Consider the following 19,729-nt stretch of genomic DNA (forward strand, 5'->3'; position numbering starts at 1 on the left):
CATTCTGCACAATCTCTGAGGTGAAAATGCAAGATTTAAGAGTTTTGTCCGAAAACTCTTTTTTCACTCTGAAATGATGTTAGAACCAGGTTTTCAAGCATTCTGCACAATCTCTGAGGTGAAAATGCAAGATTTAAGAGTTTTGTCCGAAAACTCTTTTTTCACTCTGAAATGATGTTAGAACCAGGTTTTCAAGCATTCTGCACAATCTCTGAGGTGAAAATGCAAGATTTAAGAGTTTTGTCCGAAAACTCTTTTTTCACTCTGAAATGATGTTAGAACCAGGTTTTCAAGCATTCTGCACAATCTCTGAGGTGAAAATACAAGATTTAAGAGTTTTGTCCGAAAACTCTTTTTTCACTCTGAAATGATGTTAGAACCAGGTTTTCAAGCATTCTGCACAATCTCTGAGGTGAAAATACAAGATTTAAGAGTTTTGTCCGAAAACTCTTTTTTCACTCTGAAATGATGTTAGAACCAGGTTTTCAAGCATTCTGCACAATCTCTGAGGTGAAAATGCAAGATTTAAGAGTTTTGTCCGAAAACTCTTTTTTCACTCTGAAATGATGTTAGAACCAGGTTTTCAAGCATTCTGCACAATCTCTGAGGTGAAAATGCAAGATTTAAGAGTTTTGTCCGAAAACTCTTTTTTCACTCTGAAATGATGTTAGAACCAGGTTTTCAAGCATTCTGCACAATCTCTGAGGTGAAAATGCAAGATTTAAGAGTTTTGTCCGAAAACTCTTTTTTCACTCTGAAATGATGTTAGAACCAGGTTTTCAAGCATTCTGCACAATCTCTGAGGTGAAAATGCAAGATTTAAGAGTTTTGTCCGAAAACTCTTTTTTCACTCTGAAATGATGTTAGAACCAGGTTTTCAAGCATTCTGCACAATCTCTGAGGTGAAAATACAAGATTTAAGAGTTTTGTCCGAAAACTCTTTTTTCACTCTGAAATGATGTTAGAACCAGGTTTTCAAGCATTCTGCACAATCTCTGAGGTGAAAATACAAGATTTGAAGAGTTTTGTCCGAAAACTCTTTTTTCACTCTGAAATGATGTTAGAACCAGGTTTTCAAGCATTCTGCACAATCTCTGAGGTGAAAATACAAGATTTAAGAGTTTTGTCCGAAAACTCTTTTTTCACTCTGAAATGATGTTAGAACCAGGTTTTCAAGCATTCTGCACAATCTCTGAGGTGAAAATACAAGATTTAAGAGTTTTGTCCGAAAACTCTTTTTTCACTCTGAAATGATGTTAGAACCAGGTTTTCAAGCATTCTGCACAATCTCTGAGGTGAAAATACAAGATTTAAGAGTTTTGTCCGAAAACTCTTTTTTCACTCTGAAATGATGTTAGAACCAGGTTTTCAAGCATTCTGCACAATCTCTGAGGTGAAAATGCAAGATTTAAGAGTTTTGTCCGAAAACTCTTTTTTCACTCTGAAATGATGTTAGAACCAGGTTTTCAAGCATTCTGCACAATCTCTGAGGTGAAAATGCAAGATTTAAGAGTTTTGTCCGAAAACTCTTTTTTCACTCTGAAATGATGTTAGAACCAGGTTTTCAAGCATTCTGCACAATCTCTGAGGTGAAAATGCAAGATTTAAGAGTTTTGTCCGAAAACTCTTTTTTCACTCTGAAATGATGTTAGAACCAGGTTTTCAAGCATTCTGCACAATCTCTGAGGTGAAAATGCAAGATTTGAGAGTTTTGTCCGAAAACTCTTTTTTCACTCTGAAATGATGTTAGAACCAGGTTTTCAAGCATTCTGCACAATCTCTGAGGTGAAAATACAAGATTTAAGAGTTTTGTCCGAAAACTCTTTTTTCACTCTGAAATGATGTTAGAACCAGGTTTTCAAGCATTCTGCACAATCTCTGAGGTGAAAATACAAGATTTAAGAGTTTTGTCCGAAAACTCTTTTTTCACTCTGAAATGATGTTAGAACCAGGTTTTAAGCATTCTGCACAATCTCTGAGGTGAAAATACAAGATTTGAGAGTTTTGTCCGAAAACTCTTTTTTCACTCTGAAATGATGTTAGAACCAGGTTTTCAAGCATTCTGCACAATCTCTGAGGTGAAAATGCAAGATTTAAGAGTTTTGTCCGAAAACTCTTTTTTCACTCTGAAATGATGTTAGAACCAGGTTTTCAAGCATTCTGCACAATCTCTGAGGTGAAAATGCAAGATATAAGAGTTTTGTCCGAAAACTCTTTTTTCACTCTGAAATGATGTTAGAACCAGGTTTTCAAGCATTCTGCACAATCTCTGAGGTGAAAATGCAAGATTTAAGAGTTTTGTCCGAAAACTCTTTTTTCACTCTGAAATGATGTTAGAACCAGGTTTTCAAGCATTCTGCACAATCTCTGAGGTGAAAATGCAAGATTTAAGAGTTTTGTCCGAAAACTCTTTTTTCACTCTGAAATGATGTTAGAACCAGGTTTTCAAGCATTCTGCACAATCTCTGAGGTGAAAATACAAGATTTAAGAGTTTTGTCCGAAAACTCTTTTTTCACTCTGAAATGATGTTAGAACCAGGTTTTCAAGCATTCTGCACAATCTCTGAGGTGAAAATGCAAGATTTAAGAGTTTTGTCCGAAAACTCTTTTTTCACTCTGAAATGATGTTAGAACCAGGTTTTCAAGCATTCTGCACAATCTCTGAGGTGAAAATACAAGATTTAAGAGTTTTGTCCGAAAACTCTTTTTTCACTCTGAAATGATGTTAGAACCAGGTTTTCAAGCATTCTGCACAATCTCTGAGGTGAAAATACAAGATTTAAGAGTTTTGTCCGAAAACTCTTTTTTCACTCTGAAATGATGTTAGAACCAGGTTTTCAAGCATTCTGCACAATCTCTGAGGTGAAAATGCAAGATTTAAGAGTTTTGTCCGAAAACTCTTTTTTCACTCTGAAATGATGTTAGAACCAGGTTTTCAAGCATTCTGCACAATCTCTGAGGTGAAAATGCAAGATTTGAGAGTTTTGTCCGAAAACTCTTTTTTCACTCTGAAATGATGTTAGAACCAGGTTTTCAAGCATTCTGCACAATCTCTGAGGTGAAAATACAAGATTTGAGAGTTTTGTCCGAAAACTCTTTTTTCACTCTGAAATGATGTTAGAACCAGGTTTTCAAGCATTCTGCACAATCTCTGAGGTGAAAATGCAAGATTTAAGAGTTTTGTCCGAAAACTCTTTTTTCACTCTGAAATGATGTTAGAACCAGGTTTTCAAGCATTCTGCACAATCTCTGAGGTGAAAATGCAAGATTTAAGAGTTTTGTCCGAAAACTCTTTTTTCACTCTGAAATGATGTTAGAACCAGGTTTTCAAGCATTCTGCACAATCTCTGAGGTGAAAATGCAAGATTTAAGAGTTTTGTCCGAAAACTCTTTTTTCACTCTGAAATGATGTTAGAACCAGGTTTTCAAGCATTCTGCACAATCTCTGAGGTGAAAATGCAAGATTTAAGAGTTTTGTCCGAAAACTCTTTTTTCACTCTGAAATGATGTTAGAACCAGGTTTTCAAGCATTCTGCACAATCTCTGAGGTGAAAATGCAAGATTTAAGAGTTTTGTCCGAAAACTCTTTTTTCACTCTGAAATGATGTTAGAACCAGGTTTTCAAGCATTCTGCACAATCTCTGAGGTGAAAATACAAGATTTAAGAGTTTTGTCCGAAAACTCTTTTTTCACTCTGAAATGATGTTAGAACCAGGTTTTCAAGCATTCTGCACAATCTCTGAGGTGAACATACAAGATTTGAGAGTTTTGTCCGAAAACTCTTTTTTCACTCTGAAATGATGTTAGAACCAGGTTTTCAAGCATTCTGCACAATCTCTGAGGTGAAAATACAAGATTTGAGAGTTTTGTCCGAAAACTCTTTTTTCACTCTGAAATGATGTTAGAACCAGGTTTTCAAGCATTCTGCACAATCTCTGAGGTGAAAATACAAGATTTAAGAGTTTTGTCCGAAAACTCTTTTTTCACTCTGAAATGATGTTAGAACCAGGTTTTTAAGCATTCTGCACAATCTCTGAGGTGAAAATACAAGATTTGAGAGTTTTGTCCGAAAACTCTTTTTTCACTCTGAAATGATGTTAGAACCAGGTTTTCAAGCATTCTGCACAATCTCTGAGGTGAAAATGCAAGATTTAAGAGTTTTGTCCGAAAACTCTTTTTTCACTCTGAAATGATGTTAGAACCAGGTTTTCAAGCATTCTGCACAATCTCTGAGGTGAAAATGCAAGATTTAAGAGTTTTGTCCGAAAACTCTTTTTTCACTCTGAAATGATGTTAGAACCAGGTTTTCAAGCATTCTGCACAATCTCTGAGGTGAAAATGCAAGATTTAAGAGTTTTGTCCGAAAACTCTTTTTTCACTCTGAAATGATGTTAGAACCAGGTTTTCAAGCATTCTGCACAATCTCTGAGGTGAAAATGCAAGATTTAAGAGTTTTGTCCGAAAACTCTTTTTTCACTCTGAAATGATGTTAGAACCAGGTTTTCAAGCATTCTGCACAATCTCTGAGGTGAAAATACAAGATTTAAGAGTTTTGTCCGAAAACTCTTTTTTCACTCTGAAATGATGTTAGAACCAGGTTTTCAAGCATTCTGCACAATCTCTGAGGTGAAAATACAAGATTTAAGAGTTTTGTCCGAAAACTCTTTTTTCACTCTGAAATGATGTTAGAACCAGGTTTTCAAGCATTCTGCACAATCTCTGAGGTGAAAATACAAGATTTAAGAGTTTTGTCCGAAAACTCTTTTTTCACTCTGAAATGATGTTAGAACCAGGTTTTCAAGCATTCTGCACAATCTGAGGTGAAAATGCAAGATTTAAGAGTTTTGTCCTGAAAACTCTTTTTTCACTCTGAAATGATGTTAGAACCAGGTTTTCAAGCATTCTGCACAATCTCTGAGGTGAAAATGCAAGATATAAGAGTTTTGTCCGAAAACTCTTTTTTCACTCTGAAATGATGTTAGAACCAGGTTTTCAAGCATTCTGCACAATCTCTGAGGTGAAAATGCAAGATTTAAGAGTTTTGTCCGAAAACTCTTTTTTCACTCTGAAATGATGTTAGAACCAGGTTTTCAAGCATTCTGCACAATCTCTGAGGTGAAAATGCAAGATTTAAGAGTTTTGTCCGAAAACTCTTTTTTCACTCTGAAATGATGTTAGAACCAGGTTTTCAAGCATTCTGCACAATCTCTGAGGTGAAAATGCAAGATTTAAGAGTTTTGTCCGAAAACTCTTTTTTCACTCTGAAATGATGTTAGAACCAGGTTTTCAAGCATTCTGCACAATCTCTGAGGTGAAAATGCAAGATTAAGAGTTTTGTCCGAAAACTCTTTTTTCACTCTGAAATGATGTTAGAACCAGGTTTTCAAGCATTCTGCACAATCTCTGAGGTGAAAATGCAAGATTTAAGAGTTTTGTCCGAAAACTCTTTTTTCACTCTGAAATGATGTTAGAACCAGGTTTTCAAGCATTCTGCACAATCTCTGAGGTGAAAATACAAGATTTGAGAGTTTTGTCCGAAAACTCTTTTTTCACTCTGAAATGATGTTAGAACCAGGTTTTCAAGCATTCTGCACAATCTCTGAGGTGAAAATACAAGATTTGAGAGTTTTGTCCGAAAACTCTTTTTTCACTCTGAAATGATGTTAGAACCAGGTTTTCAAGCATTCTGCACAATCTCTGAGGTGAAAATACAAGATTTAAGAGTTTTGTCCGAAAACTCTTTTTTCACTCTGAAATGATGTTAGAACCAGGTTTTAAGCATTCTGCACAATCTCTGAGGTGAAAATACAAGATTTGAGAGTTTTGTCCGAAAACTCTTTTTTCACTCTGAAATGATGTTAGAACCAGGTTTTCAAGCATTCTGCACAATCTCTGAGGTGAAAATGCAAGATTTAAGAGTTTTGTCCGAAAACTCTTTTTTCACTCTGAAATGATGTTAGAACCAGGTTTTCAAGCATTCTGCACAATCTCTGAGGTGAAAATACAAGATTTAAGAGTTTTGTCCGAAAACTCTTTTTTCACTCTGAAATGATGTTAGAACCAGGTTTTCAAGCATTCTGCACAATCTCTGAGGTGAAAATACAAGATTTAAGAGTTTTGTCCGAAAACTCTTTTTTCACTCTGAAATGATGTTAGAACCAGGTTTTCAAGCATTCTGCACAATCTCTGAGGTGAAAATGCAAGATTTAAGAGTTTTGTCCGAAAACTCTTTTTTCACTCTGAAATGATGTTAGAACCAGGTTTTTGTATACTCCAAATATAAATGTGTGTGTCACTCGGTGAATGACCTGCTGTGTTTGCCTTGGTCAATCACTCTGCATGTGGGTACTGCTGAACTCTGCTATCCAGAGCCCAAAGCAGCAGTGTGTACACATTCATAAAGCGCTCACTGCTTTTTGACAGCATTGATAGAGTGGTTGCCTTGTTGAAAGCAGATGCCTCTGAAAGGCCAGCAATGGCCTGACTGCTTGTGCTGCTATATTTCCCCAAGTACACAATATAGTTAATAAGTAGTGTTCATAGAGGGGCTAAGGTGTGCTGGTTGGCATTGTGACACATAAAAAATGCTGTATAACTTGACTGTGACAGTTGACATTTGACTGTTGTGTGCACTGTGCCCACCCCTACCCAATTATGCTTTACCATGTACCAGTTGGAGTTGGCAGAATAGTTTAGGTTGACACAGAGCCTTGCAACTTAATGGAGGTAGGTTTTGCTGGTTCTTAAAAGTGCTGTCAATGTGGGGATGCTGTGATGGATGAAATATGGATTGGTAATGATATAGCTGTTGGGCTGATTCTGATCAGTGGTCAGCATCATGCAGCATTACACACTAGGGATGTGAATCGTTTTCCATATCGTCTTAACGATAGAAATCGTGTGGCAGGGCAAGAAAATCGTCTTAGGCACGATTTTTTAGTTAAAAAATCGTTAAAAATCGTTTTTTCCGATTAGTGCGCACTAACTCGAGTTAGCGCGCTAACTCCCAGTTAGTGCGCACTAACTGAAAATGATACAATTTGACACTTTTCAGGTCAGTTAAGGTCAGTTTAGGAATGAATATGTATTCCTATTGGCTGCCCTCTTATTTATTCATGTTACCAAGTTTCCTACTGACAGTATATGGGGGATGGGAAATGGAAACAGTTGGTAGCTTGACAAAACAAGTAATGTGACCAGTCAATGTGACTAGAACTTGTGCCCTAACCCTGATACCAGGGGTATTGTGATCTTCCTGCACACAGTGCCCTATCCCTATTAATACCAGGAGTGTTGTGATCTTCCTGCACACAGTGCCCTATCCCTAATACCAGGGGTGTTGTGATCTTCCTGCACACAGTGCCCTATTCCTGATACTGGGGGTGTTGTGATCTTCCTGCACACAGTGCCCTATTCCTGATACCGGGGGTGTTGTGATCTTCTTGCACACATCCCGGTATCAGGGATAGGGCACTGCATGCAGGAAGATCACAACACTCCTGGTATTAATAGGGATAGGGCACTGCATGCAGGAAGATCACAACACTCCTGGTATTAATAGGGATAGGGCACTGCATGCAGGAAGATCACAACACCCCTGGTATCAGGGATAGGGCACTGTGTGCAGGAAGATCACAATACCCCGGAGGAGTGAGGGTCAGGCAGCTCCCCCCTGTCTGTGAAGCCAGCCTCTCACTAGTAATGCAGGGAGGGAGCTGTCTCAGACTTCACCATCCTCCCCCCCCCCCTCACCCACACACCATTCACTAGCTGGGACATGGGGGAAGTCAGGAGTGAGGGACAGGCAGCTCCCCCCTGTCTGTGAAGCCAGCCTCTCACTAGTAATGCAGGGAGGGAGCTGTCTCAGACTTCACCATCCTCCCCCCCCCCCCTCACCCACACACCATTCACTAGCTGGGACATGGGGGAAGTCAGGAGTGAGGGTCAGGCAGCTCCCCCCTGTTGTGAAGCCAGCCTCTCACTAGTAATGCAGGGAGGGAGCTGTCTCAGACTTCACCATCCTCCCCCCCCCCCCCCTCACCCACACACCATTCACTAGCTGGGACATGGGGGAAGTCAGGAGTGAGGGTCAGGCAGCTCCCCCCTGTCTGTGAAGCCAGCCTCTCACTAGTAATGCAGGGAGGGAGCTGTCTCAGACTTCACCATCCTCCCCCCCCCCCCTCACCCACACACCATTCACTAGCTGGGACATGGGGGAAGTCAGGAGTGAGGGTCAGGCAGCTCCCCCCTGTCTGTGAAGCCAGCCTCTCACTAGTAATGCAGGGAGGGAGCTGTCTCAGACTGGTATCAGGGTTAGGGCACTGTGTGCAGGAAGATCACAACACTCCTGGTATTAATAGGGATAGGGCACTGTAAGAGATGACTGTAGTAGATTGAATAAAGATCTGATGTTTCTGCTCTCCTCACACCAAACAAAAACAACACACAAGCAGAGAAGCCCTTCTTACAAAGCTGAGCTAGTGAGTTAAGTAGGAGGAAAAGTAAACATACTTGTGCCAGTGTGGCTACTTAAAAAATACACTTACCAACAATCAATTACATATATTTGAACTGTGTACAGTTCCAGCCAGGACCACCTTTCTAAAATGCACAGTGATTGGCAAATTCAACATGCACTAGCATTTCAGGTGCCTGCTAACAAAAATAATAAACAAACAAGTTCTAGTCACGTGAGTGCTGATCATTACATTACTTTTTTTGTCAAGCTTCCAACTGTTTCCATTTCACATCCCCCCAACCATTACCTCAGTATTAGCCTTGGTAACATCAATAGATAAGAGCACAGCCAGCCAATAGGAATACATACATACATATTCATTCCTAAGTGACCTTTACTGACCTGGGAAGTGTGAACACTTTGTTTCATTTTCTGTTGGTGTTCGTTAGTTTCCAGTTCCATTTCCCATCCCCCCAACCATCACCTCAGTGGTAACCTTGGTAACATCAATAGATAAGAGGGCAGCCAGCCAATAGGAACACATATTCATTCCTAACTGACCTTCAGTGACCTGGAAAGTGTTTATTTGTATCATTTTCAGTTAGTGCGCACTAACGGGGAGTTAGTGCGCACTAACACGATTTAACGATTTTTAACGATAAATCGTTAGAATTTCTATTGTATCGTGTTCTATAACGATTTAAGACGATATAAACATTATCGGACGATAATTTTAATCGTTGAAAAACGATTCACATCCCTATTACACACAGCATGTAATGATATACCAGGTGCAGGGGTATGCGTGCATGTGGTTGAGGTGGTAGTAGTTTAGCTTGCCTGGTGGCTGAGGCCTAATCAAACTCCTATTATAGAGTCCATTTTAGCTGTCACTGGACTGCTTTGCCTCCTAACCATGGATCATACCATGCACACTTCACATAGAGGTAGGCACCCCAGGCCACATTTTTTGACACTCACACTGTGTTGTGTAAACACTGGCCGGGTAGGCCAACCTTTTTTGTGCCTGTTGAAGGGCAGTACCTTTCCTGTGCAGACACAGAAGTAATGCGATCAAATCTGCAGTGAAATGTCTAGGACAGATCTTGCTAGCCACTGTAGGCACTTCACTTATACACTATCCAAACAAACCATGCCACAGCACTATGTACTTGCTGAGTGCTAGAAAAGAGTGACAGCTGCTATGTGACAAGTAGGGAGGAGGAGTGAGGTAGTACTGTGTGGTCCACAATGTCCACAGGCAAATAGCACAGGGTGTATGGGGCTGCTTCAGGGGAGCAGGCACACTTCCATAGTCTGACTGCCATCCCTGTAGTGGGCTGCCTTCAGGATCTGGATGCTACCTGTAAGGTCATCCTTAACATGCACATATTATACAAACCCCCAAGTCATGCCATTACAGGGGTGGCAAGCAGTCTGTGGAAGTGTGCTTGGTCTGTGGCACCAGCACCAGGCCTCTACGCCCTCTGCTATTCACCTGTGGACATTGTGGATCACACATTACTACCTCACTCTTCCTCCCCACTTGTCACATAGCAGCTGACCCTGTGTCAGTACACTCAACAAGTACACATTGTCAGGTCGATACAGTAAGGCCGCGGTAGAAACAGTGCGGCAGTGTCAGGCGCACCCTTCCTCCCCGCACGCACAGTTCTCTTCACTTAGTCCCCGATACTCTCTTCTAATTGCATGCAAATGCATGCCGTGGCTTTAAAGCGTTAGGGAAGGGTTATGCCCGCGTAACCCATTTTACTGTATAGGCGCTTAATACAGCGCCTATACAGTAACCTGGGTGCGCTGGTACCTGTCATTTCAAATGTCATTTCAAATGACATTTGAAATGACAGGCACCAGGAATTGTAAAAAAAAAAAAAAAAAAAAAATATGTAAAAACCTGAGTGTTAAAAAAAATTTTTTTTAAATACCTGTCACTTTCATGCGGTCATCCAGGCAGCGGCGTGGGTCCAGGCGGCCGGCGGGCGGCGGCGGGAGCCGGGTGTTCGATCGAGGCCGCGGGCGGGTAGGCGCGTGTTCGATTGGGCGGGCACGGCAGCGGGATCCGGGGGGCGGGTGGGCGTGTGTTCAAACGAGGCCGGGTCGCACAGGAGCGCATTAATTCAGGCGGAGGGAGCCGGCGGCGAAAGCGGCCTCTGGCAACCCCCACCGGCAGTGAATGCGCGCCTGCCGGTGGGGGTTGCACAGGCGCGCATTAATTCAGGCGGAGGGAGCCGGGTGGTCGTGCATTCATCCAGGCAGAGGGAACCGTGGGCCGTTTTCGCCACCGGTTCCCTCTGCCTGGATGAATGGCCGTGCGATTTCAGCGCTGAAGGCAGTCACATGCCGTGGTCACGGCATGTGACTGCCTTCAGCGCTGAAATCGCACGGCCATTCCTTCACTGCCAGTGGCCGTGCATTCATCCAGGCAGAGGGAACCGTGGGCCGTTTTCGCCACCGGTTCCCTCTGCCTGGATGAATGGCCGTGCGAAATCGGGAGGAAGGGAGAAGGGACTGCCGTAGCAGGCCCGAGCCTTGCTACTTTTTCATTTTTTGTTTTTTTTTTGCTTCGGGAGGAGGGGACCGGACGGGCTGCAGGAGACCGGACTGGGGCTACACCGGAGACCGGACGGGCTGGACCGGAGACCGGACAGGACCAGGGCGGGTAAGCAATGTTTTTTACACTACACTACACTACACTAACTCCTACTAGGGGGAGGCGGTAAACTAACACGTTAAGGCCGCGGCAAAACAGCGGGTTACTGAGGAGATAGTATCAGCGCCCGTTACAGTATCGGAGGGGAATAGCTAATTCCTTCATTATACAGCTTTGAGCTTTTTCGTTCATTTACATTCTGGGTGCGGAAAGGGTTATGAGTCTATTTTAGGAAGCGCTAAGGACGCGTGAAACTGGAGACTGTATCGCTGGATCGCCTTACTCGTCTGTATTGTGCGCTCCCAGCACGTTACAGACGGGCAATCTTTAACTGCACGTTACTGTATCGACCTGTGTATTAGGTTAACAGTGAAAGCTACAAATGGAGGCGTACACACACACTTTTATTCCTGACACCAAAAAGGGGGCAGAAAATCTAGTCTAATTAATTAGAGGATGACTAACTTCCAATTACTACCACACATGTTGTACATGTACATAAGATTCAGTGTTGGCCATGAAGCCACTCTTCATATCACATACAGGGCCATGTAAGCAGGAGGTAGCTAACAAGAGGCAATGTTGAAGTTATGAGCTTCTTTGTAACTTGGGCTGACTTCCTTACCAGCATACCCTGAGGTTTGAGTGGTATGGCCTAGGCCATATGGTCTTGCCTGCTACATAACTGCAAAGTTGGAATGTGGCATTGCATTTTAGCATGCAAGGTCATGTTGAGGGCAAACCTTTAACCATCTCAAAAGTTAACATAAAAGCACACAATGAACCGAGACAAGGAAGTTTGTTTTGGAAAACAGTGATCATTTTCTTAACAAACAAATGTAGGGCACCTGCCATTTGGAAGCCCAATTTTCCAGTCTCACAATGTCCTCCTGCAATTTATCACAATCCACTTGTGATTTAACTATTCTGAATAATTTTGTATTATCTGCAAATTTGATCACCTCACTCAACATATTCCTTTCTAGATCATTTATAAATATATTGAAAAACACCGGTCCAAGTATAGATCCCTGAGGTACTCCACTGTTTACCTTTTTCCACTGAGAAAATTGACCATGTAATCCTACTCTGTTTCCTGTCTTTTAACCAGTTTGTAATCCACAAAGGATACCACCTCCTATCCCATGACATTTTAGTTTCCTTAGAAGCCTCTCATGAGGGACTTTGTCAAACGCCTTCTGAAAATCCAAATACACTACAACTACTGGCTCACCTTCAAAAAAATGAAGCAGATTTGTGAGGCAAGACTTACCTTGGTTAAATCTATGCTGACTGTGTTCCATTAAACCATGTCTTTCTAATCGCTTTGTGATTTTATTTATTTATTTATTTAATTTATTTAAGGGTTTTTTATATACCGAGGCACGTTTGGAAAACATCACCTCGGTTCACAATGTAACATAACCTAGCAACAAGCTTTACAATAATATAAATTTTTAACAAGGAGTCGGTTAACAGGGGCTGGAGGAGATAATACGTGGATTATATACATATGTACATTTTTTTTTTTTTTTAAACAATAGAGTTAATCAAAGCAGTTAGGTTATTGGCGAGGGGGGGGTGGGGTATTAGGAGTAAGAAGGTGGAGGAGAGGGAGACCTACAAGAAGTGGGGAGGAGGGAGAATAGATATAATTGGGCGTGAATCAGTCGGGTGGTCATATCGTAGCTTTGGAGGGGAGTCCGTTAGTTAGTCGGGGTACGCTAGTTTGAACAGCCAGTCGGGGTACACTAGTTTGAACAGCCATTTCAACAGAACATTTTGATCTTTGGAAGAGTTTCCACTATGTTTTCCAGCACTGAAGTCAGGCTCACTGGTTTATAGTTTCCTGGATTGCCCCTGGAGCCCTTTTTAAATATTGGGGTTTTATTGGCCACCCTCCAGTCTTCAGTTGCAATTGATGATTTTAATGATAGGTTACAAATTTCCATGTTGAAAAAGTGCACTCAAGGGGACAACCTCAGGGGCAAGGCAGCAATGTTTAAGTAAACCCCCAGGCAGCCCGTGTTGAAAGAGTGCACTCAAGGGGACAGCCTAAGAGGCAAGGCAGTAACATTCAGCATGAAGGCAGCAGGACCAAGAGCAAACAGTTCAGCATAAAGACAGCAGGACCAGGACGAGAGTGCAGCATGGATGCAGCAAGGGCAGCTGAAGCCCAGCAGCATGGAAGCAGCAGGAAACCCAGGGGAAGACCCAGGGGCATGGATATAACAGGAGACCCAGGAGGAGACCAAGCAGAATGGAGGCAGAAGTTACAGGAGCTGAGATGAGACACCAGCAGCATGGAGGCAGCAGTTGCAGGAGCTGAGATGAGACACCAGCAGCATGGAGGCAGCAGTTGCAGGAGCTGAGATAAGATGCCAGCAGCATTGAGTAGCAGATGAGACATGATGACAAGAGGCAGCAGGTGCAAACAGAGTGGAGGGGAGTTAAAGGAGGCTGGAATATGTGCAGAGCATTGAGAAGGCCTTCTTAGTTCATGCTGAATGAAAACAATTGAGAGTATACCATCCGTTCTGTGTGCAGGCACAGCAATTCTGTTGTAAGGCCCAGCTCAGCTGCCTTCTTCCATCTAGATGGCACAGCAACTCTGTTGTGAGGCCCACCCTGCTGTCTTCTTCCATCTAGACAGCACTGCAACTCTTTTGTGAGGTCTGGCTCAGTTGTCTTCTTCCATCTAGACGGCACAGAAACTCTGTTCTGAGGCTGGGTCCAGGCGTCTCACAAAACATTTCTTGTTGATTCTTGTAGAGCAGGTGTTTCTGATTATCATGGACAACAGCCATGTCATGGCTTGCCACTTGGAGGGGCATGGCTTTGGGAGACCTACCCCTCAAGTGTGTCCCCTGATGGGGACTGCTGTGGGGTGTTGACTCTACAGAGGTAGCGGAGGGCTCCAATGGCTGCTCTGGCATCCTTTGAAGGATTAGTGTGAGCACATTGTCATGCTGCTGATGGCAGCAACCAGTGTATTCATATTTTGGGTGTTTGCTGCTGTATCCTGTTGGAGAGTCCAGTTCTGCCAGTTTACAGACCTTCTTAAGGTCTGTAGTTTTGCATGTTTGTGCATCTCAGCAACATGCATCGGTGCTGCAGGTTCTGGTGCTGGTGGTGCATGTTCAGGTGTCAGTGCTTTGGGTACCAGTGTTGGTGGTGCTCGTTCTGGTGTCAGTAACTATCACTGCAAGATGGGCATTAGTGAGCTTGTAGGCTCTTCCTATTGAGGGCATGGTGGTGGTATGTGGCACAGTGGTTTGCTGGCTCATGGATATGTGTCTATAGGCTTCCACTCCTGGCTCCATTCCTGCAATTAAATCCTCGAGGTTCAGGGACACATCTAGTGTGCCTGGTGAGCCCAGGGGTACATCATGATCAATGGGTGGTGACACTGTGGCTGCAGCTGCTCTTCCTCCTTCTCACTGACCTGGGCCTGCGCATCCATAAGTAAGGGCTTGTAGAATGGTGGTAACACATGGCTGGTAACTGTGGCATCCCAGCTGTTCTCTGGGGCTTCCCAGCTGGTCCCTGGGGCTTCCTGGCTGGTACTGGCAGCTTGGAGGGCAAGAGCTGTGGAGCCAAAACAGAAGACAATAGTATATATGCCAGCAAGTACCCCTTTTGGATTAACAAACATACACTGTCACTCCAACAAGGATGACAAATGACAAAGGGAAAGGGAAAGAGATGAGAAATAAGCCACCCCACTCAGAACTCGCTAAATCCTTGCAGCCAACTACCAACTACCACCAACTTGTTGCACCGGAGGTGGACCCTTGGGCCGAGGTGGGGTTGGCGCAACCTATAGGAAGGGTCCTACGGGTCCGCACCATCGATAGGCAGAGAGGGCTGATGGATGGAGGACGGCTGGCGCTTCATCAATACCAACCCTCGTTTCCCACGGGTTGAGCCCTTGGGTGTTGGGACTGGCTGGACTTAGGTGGGCCTCCGTATGTCGTCGTTGATGGAAGGATCGAGTTCAGCCCAGAGGCAGCAACAGAAGAAGTCTGTACTGGACGAGGCGGAGTCCCAGAGACCCGGGCGACAATAGAATCAAAGTCAGTCAGGGGGCACCCGAGCAAGAACATGCCGAAGCCTGAATAGGCCAAGTCCAGGACGTTGACTGAAGAAGCGTCGAAGAGCAAGCTGGAGTCAGGGCTGGCGGCAATCTGGAAACAGTGGCAAGCAAGCCTATGGTCTGAACGAGGAGAGAGTCAAGAACGTAGTCAAGCAATACAGAGGTCTGGGTCTGGAGAGAGGCAACAGAGTAGTCAGGCAATGCAGAGGTCTGGGTCTGGAGAGAGGCAACGGAGTAGTCAGGCAATGCAGAGGTCTGGGTCTGGAGAGAGGCAACGGAGTAGTCAGGCAATGCAGAGGTCTGGGTCTGGAGAGAGGCAACGGAGTAGTCAGGCAATGCAGAGGTCTGAGTCTGGAGAGAGGCAATCCGAGGATAGGTTGAGGATCAGGAACACAGGAACGAGGAAACCAAGGACAGGAGTCAGCGAGGATCAGGAACACAGGAACAAGGGGAATCTCTAGGAGGCAATGAGTACTCGACCAGCGAGGAGAACTGTTGCAAAGGCAAAGCTAGGGAGCAGAGCCCAGGCTTAAGGACCGGAGCTCCGCTGACTTCATCATCCGGGGCCGCGGCTCGGTTCCCGCCACAGGCCTACTTAAGACACAGTGATGTGCGTGTGTGTGCCTAGGGAGGGGCGCGGTGCTGAGTAGCAGCATCTCTCTGTGGGCCGCGCGGAGAGGCCCAACGCGGAGCACCAGGATCTGTAGCTGAGCCGGAGGCACTAGGGGTGGCCCGAGGATGGAGCCGGTGGCCTACCACAGCAAGAGACAAGGGACCAGGCACTGGATTCACTTGAGAGAGGTGAGGGGGCCAAGCCGCGGGTCTGCTGCGGCTGGCATGTGTAACAACTCACCTACTCTCCTCTCCTCTCTCCAAATGTCTGACATACTCTCAAAGAGGCATGTGCAGGATGCCTGTATTTATACAGGGAAAAAATAGCTCATCATGTTGATGCAACATGATGCACGATGATACAATGCGTCTTGTGACTCCGCAATGCAGCGTGCATTAAAATACCTTTGTGATGAATAAAATATTGTGTTGCACTATCTCAAAAATTACCATAACCGTGCCCCTTTTTATTGTGGGCACTATTCATGTGAAATTTATAGCAAAATGATAAATCTAGGTCTTAACTAGGAAGTGAACAAATTTAAGATAAAAGCAGCAGTCCAACAGCAAGAGGGGGTCTCCCAGTCTTTTGCATCAAGTGTCACATGAATGATTTTTTACCTTTGCATCCGATGCAAAGAGCTCCTGTCTCTCAGAGAATTAGTCTAGAGTGGAAGAACTGGAAGAGCTGAGGCAGACAGTGAGGTACATTGATGAGACATTCAGGGACATAGTAGCCAAGTCCCAACTCCAATCTGGCAGCCCTGGTGCTGCCTTGGAGGAGGAAGGTCTCCTGGTAGGAGACCATCAACCTGGTGCAGCAGGAAATGATCCTGTAGTGAGGACTGCTCTCCAGGTGGTTCATTGTACTCTTGCACCGAGGATGTGTCTCCCAGGGCTACTGCCCAGGGGAAGGGTTGGGTCAGCCACCATAATTGGTGGTTCGACTATTGAGAATGTAGACAGCTGGGTGGCTGATGGGCATGAGGATCACCTGATAACATGCCTTCCTGGGTGTGAAGGTGGTAGAGTGCATGTGTCACCTAGATAGGATTTTAGACAGTACTGGGAAGGAACCGGCTATCATGGTAGATGTGGGTACCAATGACATAGGAAAATGTGGGATGGAGATTCTGGAAGTCAAATTTAGGCTCTTAGGTAGAAAGCTGAAATCCAGAACCTCCAGGGTAGCATTCTCTGAAATGCTCCCTGTTCCAGAGGCAGGTAGAGCTCCGGAGTCTCAATGCGTGGATGAGACAATGGTGAAAGGAAGAGAGATTCAGTTTTGTAAGGACCTGGGGAACCTTTGGGAAGGCAGTCTTTTCCAAAGGGATGGGCTACACCTTAACCAGGGTTGAACCAGGCTGCTTGCCCCTAACCTTTAAAAAGTAGATAGAACAGCTTTTAAACTAAATCAAAGGGAAAGCTGACAGTCGCTCAGCAGCGCATGGTTCAGAGGGAGGTATCTTCAAAGGATACTAATGAAGCATTAGAGTTTGGGCATCCCGACAGTGAGGTTCCAATAATAAGAAAAGTAGTCCAAGTGTCTTTAATTAAAGACTTACCTGAGCAAAAAGATTCCAATTTATTCCTGTCAACTGAAAAGCAGAATGTTAATACAAACAAAAAACACACTTTGAAATGTTTCTATGCTAATGGGAGAAATCTAAAAAGTAAGATGGGAGAGTTAGAGTGTATAGCTGTGAATGATGACAGACTTAATTAGCATCTCAGAGACAAGGCGGAAAGAGGATAACCATTGGGATTGTGCTATACCAGGGTACAAATTATATCTCAATGATAGAGAGGAGCAACTTAGTTGCTGGGTGGTGCTTTATGTCCGGGATGGCATAGATCCAACAGGATAAAGATCCTGCAAGAGATTAAATGCACAATTGAATCTTTATGGGTAGAAATCCTTTGTGTGTTGGAGAAGAATATAGCGATAGGAGTATACTACCGTCCACCTGGCCAAAATGATGAGAAATTAGGGAAACTAACCAAATTGGTAGTACAGTAATAATGGGAGATTTCAATTACCCCAATATTACATAGAAACATAGAAATAACAGCAGAAAACGACCAATCGACCCATCCAGTCTGCCCAGCAAGCTCCCACACTTATTTTCCCATACTTATCTGTTTCACCAACCACCATGTTCAGGGCCCTTGTTGGTAACTGTTTGATTCAAATTTCCTGCTGCCCCCTGCCATTGATGCAGAGAGTAATGTTGGAGTTGCATCAAAGGTGAGCATAAAGCTTAATGGTTAAGGGTAGTAACCATCGCATCAAGCAAGTTACCTCGATGCTTGCTTACCCAGACTGCACAGATCAGTGCCTTGTTGGATGTTTCTGAATGTAAATCCTCTTTTCTACATTTCTCCCTGCCGTTGAAGCAGAGAGCAAAGCTGTATATGCATTCAAAGTGATGTATCAGGCTTAATTTGTTTAGGGTAGTAACCGCCGCAATAAGCAAGCTACCCCCATCCTTATTTGTTTACCCAGACTGTGTTTTACAGTCCTCGTTGCTTGTTGTCTGAATGCAAATCCTCTTTTCCACATAGTAGCATTCATTCCAGCAAGCCATCCCCATGGCCCTTCTCTTCATTCCCATCTTCTAGCCTTTATGGATCCCATGCCACTTTGAAATCCTTCACAGTTTTAGTCTTCACCACTTCCTCCAGAAGGGCATTCCAGGCATTCACCACGATCTCCATGAAGAAATACTTCCTGACATTGGTTCTAAGTCTTCCTCCCTGGAGTTTCAAATCTTGACCCCTAGTTCTACTGATTTTTTTCCAATGGAAAAGGTTTGTTGTTGACCATGGATCATTAAAACCTTTCAAGTATCTGAAAGTCTGTATCATATCACCCCTGCTCCTCCTCTCCTCCAGGGTATACATATTTAGGCTCTTCAATCTCTCCTCATAAGTCATTTTTTGAAGACCATCCTCCTTTTTGGTCGCCCTTCTCTGGACCGCCTCCATCCTGTCTCTGTCCCTTTGGAGATACGGTCTCCACAACTGAACACAGTACTCCAGGTGAGGCCTCACCAAGGTCTCACCTGGAGGCCTTGGTGAGGCCTCCAGGTGAGGAGATAATCACTTCCCTTTTCTTACTTGATATTCCTCTCTCTATGCAGCCCAGCATTCTTCTGACTTTAGCTATCACCTTGTCACATTGTTTCGCCGACTTCAGATCGTTAGACACTATCAACCCAAGGTCTCTCTCCTGCTCCGTGCATATCAGCCCTTCACCCCCCATCAAATACAGTTATTTCGGATTTCTACACCCCATATGCATGACTCTGCACTTCTTGGCATTGAATCTCAGCTGCCATATCTTCGACCACTCTTCCTGCTTCCTTAAATCCCATCTCATTCTCTCCTCTCCTTCCGGCGTATCCACGCTGTTGCAGATCTTAGTATTATCCGCAAAAAGATAAACCTTACCTTCTATCCCTTCCGCAATGTCACTCACAAAGATATTGAACAGGACCGGTCCCAACACCGATCCTTGTGGCACTCCGCTTAACACCGCTCTCTCTTCAGAGTAAGTTCCATTTACCATCACACATTGTCTTCTGTCCTTCAACTAGTTTGCATTTCAGGCCACCACCTCGGCACTCACACCTAAGCTTCTCATTTTATTCACAAGCCTCCAGTGTGGTACCGTATCAAAAGCTTTGCTGAAATCCAAGTAGATGACATTGAATGCTCTTCCTCGATTCAATTCCCTAGATACCCAATCAAAAAAGTCAATCAGATTTTTCTGACAGGATCTTACCCTGGTGAATCCATGCTGCCTTTGGTCCAGCAATTCTTCTGATTGTAGATAGTTCACTATTCTTTCTTTCAGCAGCGATTCCATTACTTTTCCCACCACAGAGGT

This window comes from Rhinatrema bivittatum, chromosome 16 (genome assembly GCF_901001135.1).
Source record: "Rhinatrema bivittatum chromosome 16, aRhiBiv1.1, whole genome shotgun sequence".
In the NCBI taxonomy this organism is placed as follows: domain Eukaryota; kingdom Metazoa; phylum Chordata; class Amphibia; order Gymnophiona; family Rhinatrematidae; genus Rhinatrema; species Rhinatrema bivittatum.